This window comes from Erithacus rubecula (genome assembly GCF_903797595.1).
Source record: "Erithacus rubecula genome assembly, chromosome: 4".
In the NCBI taxonomy this organism is placed as follows: domain Eukaryota; kingdom Metazoa; phylum Chordata; class Aves; order Passeriformes; family Muscicapidae; genus Erithacus; species Erithacus rubecula.
In genome coordinates this window covers 10,020,679-10,032,576 of record NC_136686.1, presented here as the reverse complement: position 1 = coordinate 10,032,576, position 11,898 = coordinate 10,020,679, and the positions used below count along the sequence as shown (strand labels likewise).

Genomic DNA, 11,898 nt, shown 5'->3' with positions numbered 1-11,898 from the left:
CCGGCCGGCTCCCGGCGCAGCGCCCGCCCCCCGGCACCGCTCCCGTCGGGGAGGGCCGGAGCGGAGGGGCGGGGGCGCGCAGCTCCCCTCTCGCGGGCGGGATCGCGCACACCCCCGGCGGCCCCGCAGCCGGCGGAACCCCGGCGGGGAGCGCGTCCCGGGGGGGCTCCCTCAGGGAGGGAGGTGAGCGGGGTTACGGCACCCCCCGAGCACAGGGACGGGGCGAGGTGGGGGGCAACCGCATTCCAACGGGACTACTTTGCCTCCCCTCGCCCCCTCCGCCGTCTGCGATGCGGTTCAGCCCTGGCCCGTGAGGACGGGACTACTTTCTGCCACAGAGCTGCGGCGGCGTCCGAGCGGCGGCACAAAGGCTCCGGTACCGGTGCCGGTGCCGATCCTGGCCCGTCCCTATCCCGCTCCCCGTCCCGCTCCTGGAATGGGCTGCAACGCCGGAGCATCGCCCGGGGGGCGGGCGGCAGGGTGGTAAAATGAAGTTACGGTCCTTCCCCCCTGTGTGCTGACTGAAGAGCAATAAATCCCGGCCTTTCCCAGAGCAGAGGGAGCAGGCGTCCCTTATCAACAGGAATTGCTGCCCGGCTGATGTAATGATGATTTAGTGATTTATTTCCCAGCGCTTTTGGGGGTGCTCTGCGTTATTGTCCCTCTTGCTAAACTAAATGTGGTGGGCTGGGTTTGTGCTGCTTAGAGCAGTGTTACCAATAATATGAGTGGCCAGTGTGCTGTGTTTTAATATAGTCTTTTCCCTCCTTACATTCGAGTAAACATACCCTTTCCTAAAAGGGTAAAAAGTTAAGATTTTGTAATACACCCTCAATTGAAAAAGAAAAAAACTTCACTCCTCATCTTCTTTGTTCGTTCCTAACAATGTAAAATGCAGCTTTCTTGCATTTCCTCTAGACGAGAAAATCTACTTCATGATTTCAACGTGTCTAAACGTTTTCATTAAGTCTAGACATCTACATCACGTTCTCCTTTCCTCACAGAATGTGACAGCTGGTGAGTAGAATAATGATATGAAGCAGAACAACTTAGAGCAACATTTGAGGAACTTGCATTCCAAAATTGGTATTATTTTCAGGATTATTAGAAACTCACTGAAACATTTACCTTTTACCTTCATATGTGTTCAACATATATTTTCATAGCTTTTCTTGTTAGTACAGTAGGAGACAACATCTGGGCCAGATTAAAGGCCTGGGCATTGTAGGCTTACTGTAAAGAGCTCCTGGTGTCATGTGATATTACCAGACTCTCAGCTTTTACTGTGGAAAAATTTAAAAAATAGAGGAAAACAGAGGGTTTTTAAAAAATTAAGTATATTTCCAGTATTCAAGGCTGCAAAAAGAAGACTTTGAAAAGGTAAACAATTCAGCTCAAAGGTAATGTATGCCTGAGACCAGGTCTACATCACAAAATTTCATCCTTGGCTATCTGCTAGGTGAAATAGCCTCCTCTGTTACTGTGCTGTCAGTTGGGAGGATCAGCAAACTCAAGCAAAATCCGTGTGGATAATGGATGGGAAGAATTGCCATACAAAAATGTACCCTGGAGAAGAGAGAACCTGCACCCAACCCTTGTTTGTCACATCTTGATTTTGCAGGAGCAGGCAAAAGGAGCACACTGTTATATTTATTTTCACAGTTTAAAAGGAAAATGAGGTTGTGGTTGATTTGGGATCTGTGGGCTTTTTCCCCTCATAGTGTTTCCCTATACTTTTTCCATACTTGTAGTGTTGTGCAATCTGTCATTACCCTCTTGAGAAGCATGGCAGATCTGTAATGAATTTTTTGGGTCTTAATCATACAGTGCACAGCTGAGGAAAGCCTCAAGCCTGCACCCCTGCATTACAAAAACACATTTTTTCACATGCCATTCCCTCTCACATCTTATCTGTTTCTGCTGGAAACACTCTGGTGTCTTGTCTATCTCCCTTGGGAGTCTGTTCCCCTGCCTGGTTGCTCTGACTCTTAAAGACATCTTCCCTGCTGTCCAAGCTGATTTGTTTTATTCTTGACTTTTGAACACTTATATGCTGTCACCCCTCACACTGGTGCATTTTTCTATAATTCCAACCCTTTCCTGCTTGGATTTCCTCTGAGCCAGTTAAGATTATTGCCTTCACCTCACTCAGCCCCTTTCCCCACAGTCTGCCTAGAATCCTCCTCAGTCTATTCCAGCCCAAGTATCATAAAATCATAGAATCACAGAATGGTTTGGATTGGAAGGGGCCTTAAATAACATCTAGTTCCAAACCTCTGCCATGGACAGAAATACCTTTCACTGTCCCAGGTTGCTCCCAAGTCCAACCTGGCCTTGAACACTTCCAGAGATGGGCCAGCTTCTCTGGGCCAGGGCCTCACCACCCTCATAGAGAAGAGTTTTTTTCCTGGTATTTGACCTGGATCTGCTCTATTTCAGCTTGAAGACGTTCCCCCTTTTCCTATCACTGCATGTTCTTTTAAATAGTCCCTCTCCATCTTTCTTGCAGGCTCCTTGCAGGTATTGGAAGGTCCCAGTTATGTCACTGTCATGGTTTAGGAATGGTGCTCCCCAGTTTAGTGCTCCCACCAAGCCACTCCAAACCATACAACATCACTCACTCCCTAAACCCCCACTCCCCTTTGCAGCAGGATGGAGAGGAGAATTGGAGGCACACAAAGCAAAGATCATGGGTCAGGATAACAATAATTAACTGGAAACAGTGATGAGACAAGAAAATAAACAGTAACAGAACCATAATAATGACAAAGACTACAAAAAAGAAACATTATTGCTCACTGTGGGAACCCTGACAATTGACAGAACCCGGACCTCCCCGCTTCTCTATTCAACTGTTACTGGACTGGAAGGAACCCCTTCTTCTCAGAAGAGACTCCCTTCCCCTCACCCCTAGCATTGACAGAAGGTGTATAGAATAACCTCCATGTCCTTGCCATGACCTCTCCTAGCTACTACAAAAATTAACCCTCCTGGGTGGAAGCAGGACAGACTTCTCTTTTCCAGGCTGAACAATCCCAGTTCTCCCAGCCTTCCCTCACAGCAGAGCTGCTCCATCCCTTGGATCATTATGTTGGCTTTCTCTGGACTCTTTCCAACAGGCTGATGTCTTTCCTGTGCTGGGACTCGTTCCCATGGGCTACCTGTGGGGCTTGTCCAAGTCCCTCTGGATTGGTCTGTCCTTCAGGTGTGTCACTGCACCCTCAGATTGGTGTCATGTGCAAACCTGCTGAGGGTGCACATCTGTGTTATTAATGAAGATATTTAAAGAATGATGGTCCAGTATGGACTCCTGAGGGACACTGCTTGTCACTGAGGTCCATCAGGACTCTGAACCACTGATCACTATATTCAAAAATGGCCTTTTTTGAACGCTTTTCCCCATCAGTGCTTAGGATTCAAGACCAAGCCTATCTCAATTCATACACGTGGCATTAACTCCATAGCAGACGCTTTTGTGAAGTAAAATAGGAGGCAAGCTTACCACACACAAAAAAGCCTCCAACAGGCATGATTTCTCTGAGATGACTATGTTCCTTTATCTGAGCTTAAAGTCAAAGTAAGTGGAGGGGAAATATCTCTTATTTTAGTAAGAAGCTCCCTTGTTGATCACAGTTATTTTCATTCACCTTAGGAAGAGAAACCTTGGTTTGCTGGCTCAAATCCAGCTGAGCCTGAGAAACCTGGACAGCTTTATCCTTACCTCTGAACTTGGATGGTGGCTCAATGACACAAGAGCTTTCAAGGGATTATTTTTAAACTTGGGTAACTTCCCTGGTTTAGTTGGTGGCCCAGCTTCACAAGCAGTTGTGTCAGCCCTCAGGAAAGCAAGGGACAGCAGCTGGAACTCATGAAACCAACAGCGACTGCCAAAGTCACTCTGCTTTTGAGCTGTGCCCTGAGTTCGAGTGGAGTCAATGGGGTCTTCTGTAGAACTAGAGCCAAAGTCCCTAATGAGCAAAAGCTGTTGGAAGATGGATGCTCAGCAAATGAATTTGTGGCTGCCCACATCACAGAAGCCTCTATCATAATTAGCTTTCTCACTGAATGTTTCAACAAGAATTAATGGGCATAGCATGCTGAAATGCTGGTCCCTCTGAAGGCAATGGTGAAGTTCTCACTGATTTCAAAAGGGCCAGGGTTTCATACTGAAACTCAAGCTCAAGTCCTTGTGCCCCCAGCAGGAAAGTCTGCAGCACAGGAGCTTGGGAAATGGGATATAATGTTACCATTCAATGATGCCTGTTACAACCATTTCACTGAATAAAATAGGTTTCTCTGACTTGTGACATCATCATCATCATTATCATCTTGCCACATTGCTTAGGTCATACAGTTTATAAAGAAAAATGTTTAATCCAACTCTTCCTCAAAATAAGATCAGTTCTAATCAATGTGATAGAAATGCCTGACACAATTTATCCTATTCCAAGAGTGCAGTGAGTTCACCACAGCTTTTCTTCTTCAATGAATAGAGGGCAAGATCATAGAATAATAAAGAATTTCTTTCTAATATTTGCCCTCTTTCATTTGGAAGCCATTCTCCCTTGTCCTATCACTAATGCATTTGTTAAAAGATCCTCTCCATCTGTAATCCTTGAGGAGGCTTGATGTCTCCTCCAGGCTGAGTGACCCCAACTCTCTCAGCCTGTCTTCATGGCAGAGCTGCTCCAGCTCTGTGCCTCATTTCTGGATCCAGCAAGTCCACATCCCTCCTCTGTGGGGAGTCCCACAGCAGGATGCAGGACTCCAGGTGGGGTCTCTGAGAGCAGAATCACCACGCTCAGTGATCATGTTTTCCTTCTTGAAGTTAGATCAATCACAAGCATCAATACTTTTCCCCTCACTTTTCCTCCCACAGCATATGAACTGCACCTTTTTCTCAGGATATAAGCACCATACAAGCAAATTTCCTTGAACAGAGTCATCTCTCTAGTGCAGCAATTTTCTCCAGACATCAAACCTGACTTGCTTTTGCCATTATTAACACCACAAATCACAGCAAAAATTAGCACTTCCACTAATTCCGAGGCAATTTCCCCATCAAATAGCCCACCAAATCCCTTTTTTTAATCACATATGAAATTGACTTTTCTCCTTGCATTTCAATACTATTTTATTATTCCCCCCAACTCTCCCTTCCCCCTCCCCGCCCCCCCTTAATATCCATCCTTTCTATCACATCTTGTCTACCAAAAGAGGCTGCCTGGTACACAGGATGAGAACTGCGTTTCTTTATGGCTAAAAAAAAAAAAATCCTTACAACAAAAACTTCACAGAGGAGAAGGTGCTTGAGTTCAGCAGCCCATACAGGAAGGCTATTCTAACAAAAATCCTGCAATATCCCCACAGGGAAATATGAAATGAGATGACCTGGAAGGTTTGGGCATTTTCTTTATGACTTTGGAGGAGCATTTGGACTCCTGCTGGTGGTGCATTTAAGGTCAGGCTGTCTACCTACTACCTCTTTTCTCCTCTCCCATCTCCCAGGGAGTTGAAAACAGCACTGCCTGAGGATACACTTCTTCAGCAGTCATGTTTTTTAGTGTGAACCATGCAGGATTCTGATTTTAATTTGGCACTGCCCACCAGACCACAGGGCAAGTCCAAGACTTTCCTTATGAATATTTAGCCCTCGCTACATTTCAAAGCTATATTATAAAAATGTCATTTGAGAAAGTTACTGTTCTAAAATTTGTAAAGTGCTTTAATGCTATGTTGATACAGCGAAAACATTTTTTAAAAGAGCTCACATTTCAGGCTGACAGACACCAAAACACTATTTTGTTTTAGCTTGCACAGCTTTCAAAAATCAGTCAGCATCTGGGCTCTATTAACCATAACATGCGTGCCTTTTAAGCAACAACAATTTAAGAATATTTCCTTTTCAATCCCCTTTCAAACCCCTTCAGCATTTTGCAATATGCATAATATTTAGCAATTCTGCTTTGCACTGCAGCCTTTGAAGTTTAAAAATTAGTTACTGGTAAAGCTTTGTACATTTTCTTGCACTCTTTTAGTCACAGGGATTAGTGACTAGAATTTATGCCTATGGTCCAGAAAGGTAAGTCACTATGTCACAATAATTAGCAATCTTCCCTACAACAGGTTTAATCTTTATGTGTGTGTCTTATGGTATGACACACTATGTGTGCGTAGAGAAGAGCTCATTTGCCACCTGCAGTAGCCACTTCTTGGCTAAAGGACTCTACCACACAGTGCAGTTTATGGCAAACAAAGAGACCCATTCCTCTCCATTCAGACTTTGTGAGGAAGAGTCATATTTGTTTTTCATATTTATAGCCATGTTCATATTATATTAATGTAGATATTAATATCTTTATTTTTATTTTCATATACAAATTAGTCTGCAGTTCAGCAAAGACACTAAGCAGATCAAGAATATTGATATGGAGGGTCAACCATAGTATCTCTTCAGGGGTGCTGTTTTCATGAGCTGTTAGTGAAGTTCTCAAAATAGGCTAGAGAAGCACACTGAATTCCTCAGAGCAGGAAATATTGCCCTCTAATGGTTAATAACCAGGTTTAATGCCTGCAATGTTCTATGCTTCTCTTCTAAGTGATTTGTAAGGTTAGGCCACACAAATGCAAGACGTTGGAACAATTTATTAATTCAAGAAAAACCCAAATCTTTGCTATCCTTTTCAATGATGAATAAATAAATTATTAAAAACAAAGATGAAGGTGTATTCTTGCTAATATATTCATTAAACTTCTATTAACCAGGGTTTCTCAGAGGAAGAGGGATACCTCTGACAATTCAGAACTCTTACTCATGCTGGATATGACAAATTTTATATTTCACTGTGGAAAACCTTTCAAGGTCTTAAGAAGTGGCATGAAAGATATCCAGTTTATTTCTGCATCATGAAAGTTACTGTGAATTGATATCACTCTTGCATGGATATATTTCAAGGAACAATATTCTTATCTTAAAAAAAAAATCCTTAAATCAACTATTCACAAGGCATTGCCTATTACAGCAGGGATGCATGTAGCTCCTTAAGGTTGCACTGGCTGCATATGAAGGTTTCTGTGGCTTATGGCCTGTAACTCATTCTTCACTTGATAAGGGGATGGAAGAGGCAATTATGTAGGGCTGAAGTGTCATTCACTGCCTTTCCATTTTCATTAGTTCTTTGAATAATTTCCTTGTAGTGTAGATTTCAATAAATGTTGTTCCAATACAGCTGGTAACTAAATGTAGATAAATGACAAAGGAAAACCCAGAGAATGTCAGACCCTGTCCCCAAATATATTTATTAAAAAAGCAGTGGCTGCTATGAAGATATTATTGAAAGATGATAATGTTATATTTTGGCATAATTAGGTGAAATTTTTTCCTCTCAAGAGGAAACAGTGATTAGAGTGAGGGCTACCCACTTCATTCCTCATCCTTCCTTTTTCTACTCTCTCACTCGTCAATACCACAAAGATGGTATTTGGTCACATGGATCTTTGCATAGAAATCAGGGAATTGTGTCTAAATAGCCCTGACTCATAAAGCTTCTTCCAATGTATTTTTCAGTGTCAGCTTTGCAGTTAATGCAACTTCTACTATTTTTTTTTTCCTTATTGCAATTGTGAAAAATCTAATACGTTTACAACAATTTGAAAAGGGCTTACACAGAGCAAAATCCCTGTTTAATCTTGGCATATTAAGAAATCTTTTTTTCTGAACAATGCATTTAAAGTACTATTTTCCCAAAACACTTTTTTCTTTCAAGATAGCCAGAGCTCTAAGTGTTGAAAGGAATTGTGATTTGGAGTCCTATCTTCATTTGTGGTTTAAGAAACCTGGTACTTTAACAGGGGGAAACAGCTAGGATACATGTGGCCTAAGATACACTGCAGCAGTAAACCATTCAGTATAGGAAAAGGTGTTCCAGTCACCATAGTAAAAAACCCAAAACAATGGGAACCACAGACCCAAACCACTTAAGGAGAGGAGACAAAAATGTTTGCAGACACTTGGCCTTGTCAAACTTCTGACTCTGACATTTCTGGTTAAGGCACTCATTGCTTTCACCCTGTGCACCCCAGGGACAACAGCAGACACCTTGGCATTACATGGGAGAACTAAAAAGCCTTTCCAAGAAAAGAGGGTAAGATCAGTCAGCTTTGGCTAAACCAAGAGCTGATTGTAACTGATGCTGGCTTTAGCTGTATAAGCTCACTATTGGAAAGGTTTGCAGGCTCCCTGAAAAGCAAGGAAAAAGTAAGAGAAGAGAGGCAGAGAAGAGGAAATGCCAACCACAGGAAAAAGCACCCCAAAATGCAAAAATCAAACCATGCAACAACAACAATAAAAAATAATAATAATTAAAAAAAAAAAAAAAAAAAGGTGACTAAAAAGCAGAACTGTAGCCCTCACAGATGCCACAGCCCTCACAGCCCACATAGCCCTTACTGCCCCCATTACAACCATGGCCCTAACAGCCCCTATAGCCCTCATTGCCCTGAGAGCACCCACAGACCTCACAGACCCCACAGCCCTTACAGCATTCAAAACCCCCTGAGACCTCATAGACCTCACACCCCTTGTAGCACTCAAACACTCCATAGCCCCCACTGCTCCTCACAGACCCTATAGTTCTCAGAGACCCTGTAGCCCTCACTGACCCTACAGCAGCTCCCACAGACATAACAGCCCTCACAGCCCTAAGAGTAGGCAGTGGTGGCATTGAAAAGATAGATTGGGAGATTTCAAACATATAACCTTTTTATTACTATGTTTTTTCTGAAACTGAAATTTACCATGCATTGATAAACTCTGATTAATGTCTCATTATCACTTGAACAGAAGCAAAAATGAATTAATTTACATTATATTGGAAAGCTAGTCTCTCACAAATTCCATGCATCTCTTTTGATGGTGACTTGCTGTATCTTCCCATTTTTACTCTGCTGCCCAGGATAACCTTCTTCTGTGTTCCAAATGCCTGATGGTTTAGAAAGTCAAGATATGTTCCAGGCAGGAGGAAGCAATCTGTATTGTACCTGCTTGCAGCACATACACCCTCCTGTGATTGCTGTTTTTGCTGTTGTCAATGCTCCTGAAATAATTTTCATTACCATTACCAGGGATATCCATTTTTGGCAGCTGCAAAAACATCCCAGCACTTAACTACACTTAAACTCACTCTTGAAATAGAGTGTCTAGGGTATTTCTGGAAAAGTTGCCATATGTAGCAACTCTGCTAGATGTAGCATGTGGATAGACTTCAGCATTCAGGCTTTCACTTTTCAAACTTGTCTTGGGTTGCAATATAGGATATGACCAGAAATGTGTATTCCATTACCATGTGTTGAAGCTGGGTGGGATAGTGATTCTCATCTCTGTGGCACATATTCTCTGCTATTGAGCCATCTTTAAAACCACCTGGGGCAATCATCTTTATCTTTTTCACAACACATCCTCCCTCCAGGAAGATATCATCTGCTGTTCATGGGCCATTAAGTCCCACTGTGTGACTGATGAAATTACATCATCTCACTGGGAGATGCTCCAGCCAAAGGGAGGAGCCAAGCCTTTCCTACATAGATAAAAACTGAGATTTTGGACAGCAAGGTACCTTCTTTCCACTGGATTCCAGAGGAAAGCTGGACCTTTCTACATCATCCCTGGACCTTCAGAGGAAAACTGCACCCTTCTCCAGGAGCACTGCTCCAGCTGAACCACATCTGCCACTGCAGGAGGATGCAGCCACCATTTAATGGGACTGCAACCAACACCCTGACTGACTGACAGGGTGTCAGGTTGTATTCTGATTCTGTCAATGTTTTGGGTTTGCTCTTTGTAATACTGTGTTTCTACTTCAATTTTCCTAGTAAAGAACTGTTATTCCTAATACCCATATCTTTGCCTGAGAGCCCCTTAATTTCAAAATTATAATAATTTGGAGGGAGGGGGGTTTACATTTTCCATTTCAAAGAGAACCTTCTGCCTTTATTGGCAGACACCTGTCCTTCAAACCAGGACAAAACTCTACCTCCATTATAATGCTCATTTGAATGGGATGTACCCTTGCTTTATGCTTTGTCTAGGAAAGCCACGTGTGTCCTGTTTAGCAGTGAGAAGCATGGAGTGAGCAGTTCTCATGTGTTTAAAACTCTATCTCATAAGCAAATTATTTTTTGCTGTTTCTAAACCAGAGCACACCATAAAGGCAACATACAGTGTGTGCCAAATCTGGAGTCTTTCCTGAAGGACTGCCTGAGTTATCACATGGTGGAAAAACATTTGAACTCCTTATTTTATGCCCTGGAACCAAAGAAGGACAGCATTGTCATAGATAAATAACCAGAAGCAGCTGGGAAATTACAGATTCTGTCAGAAATTTTACCTCTGGGCTGAGATGTTCTGTTATCCTATAAGGCAATTGCTTTGAACAGTTAATGAGCCTCTAAGTGGGAGGACTTGACTTATAAATATGTGCTGGAAGACCTCCCACTGACACCAATGGGAGCTGCACTGACAAAGAAACATAACACATAACTGCTATAGTAAAGGGATCATCTCATTCAGAGTTTACTTGGAGGATGACAAAAACCTTGCTTGTAGGTTCCAAATACTTACACACAAGTATTTCAGTCGTGTCGGTGGAACTTGAGGTTCGGGGTGGGGGAAAAAGCTCTTTCATAAAAGCAAACAGAAAAATTTACTCAGAAACTAATTAAACAGCAGGCAACCCTATAGGAGATGTGTGTCATAGTGAAGGGGTTTCTACCATCTTCACAGCAAAAGAGTGTATGTTCAAACTTTGGGCAAATTTTCCATCTAGATGTTGTTGAGAATTGTTGCAAAAGTCACAGTGTCAAAGTCTAGGCTCCACTGAACCACATCGTTTCTTCCGTGCAAGTGGAAGCACAGAGAAACCCTGGTGATGTTCCTGGTAACTTTCAGCCAGGAGTCAGCTGCTACTCTGAGACAGCTGGTACCATGCATCTCAAGGAGTTAATTTACCTCATACAACCATCTTTACTATCATAGCATTGTGATGGAACACATTTGTGGTCTTCAGAGTGACTTTTCAAATCAGCAAATGTTTCAAAACATTCCTTACGGTTCAGCCAGTTGTTCTGGACATTAACCACCTGTTAAGTTTTTTTGAGAAAATACAGAGTGCACAAATTATCTGATTACTACTCCTGGATGTGATTGGTATGATGGAATTTTCAATTTTTTTCATCAATTTTCTATTAAAACAAAGTGAACCAAAAAGAAAAGGGATCAGAACAGCCTGAACATGGCATATCTAAACTCTTGACACTTAAAAAAATGACATTTTATAGGATGGAAGGAGTAAGAAAAAACCAGAAGATAAGTTAATGTATAACCCTCAGGCCTTTTTTTTTTTTGTTTAATTAAGTGAACCAATATACAGAAAACAATGATCCAGCATAGTTGTACTGAAACTTAAAAATACTTCTATACATTGTTTATAACAGCAAACACAAAGGTGACAAACAGCAGCAGTTTTATGCTTTGTGCTTTGACATCCTCAAGAAGTGTAGAAACCTTAAGCAAATTTAGACCGTGAGATTGAGTGTAGGCTTTCTGAAGAGGAAGAAAAAAATATTCAATATATCCTAGCCCTTCAGAGGACATACCTATCAAGACACTGGGAAAGCATCTGGGAACAGCATGTACACTCCTGAAGGGATGTGCAAGACCTCAAGGATGTGGGGATGCAGCTATCCCACAACTATCAATGAAGAGAAATGTAGAGATGTATGAGAGGATGAGTAATGCACAGGGAGAGCACAGCTGTCTAGGCCCATTTCAGGAGGGTGACAGAAAAAAAGTATACAAAATATAGCTCTCTGTATGATAGGAGACTGTGTGGGAAATGCTGG

The 11,898-nt window shown here is 42.4% G+C and overlaps 1 long non-coding RNA gene across 2 annotated transcripts; it reads left to right on the top strand.

The window, feature by feature from the left end:
* The first annotated feature begins 47 nt into the window (after positions 1-47).
* Positions 48-6,311, top strand: LOC306801733. 2 transcript variants are annotated; one of them, XR_013774172.1, is made up of 3 exons: positions 48-183; positions 919-1,017; positions 5,371-6,311. It is a non-coding gene; the product is annotated as an uncharacterized lncRNA (long non-coding RNA). The 2 variants fall into 2 exon arrangements; XR_013774173.1 differs by lacking the exon at positions 5,371-6,311 and adding an exon at positions 2,510-3,451.
* The last annotated feature ends 5,587 nt before the right edge of the window (positions 6,312-11,898 follow it).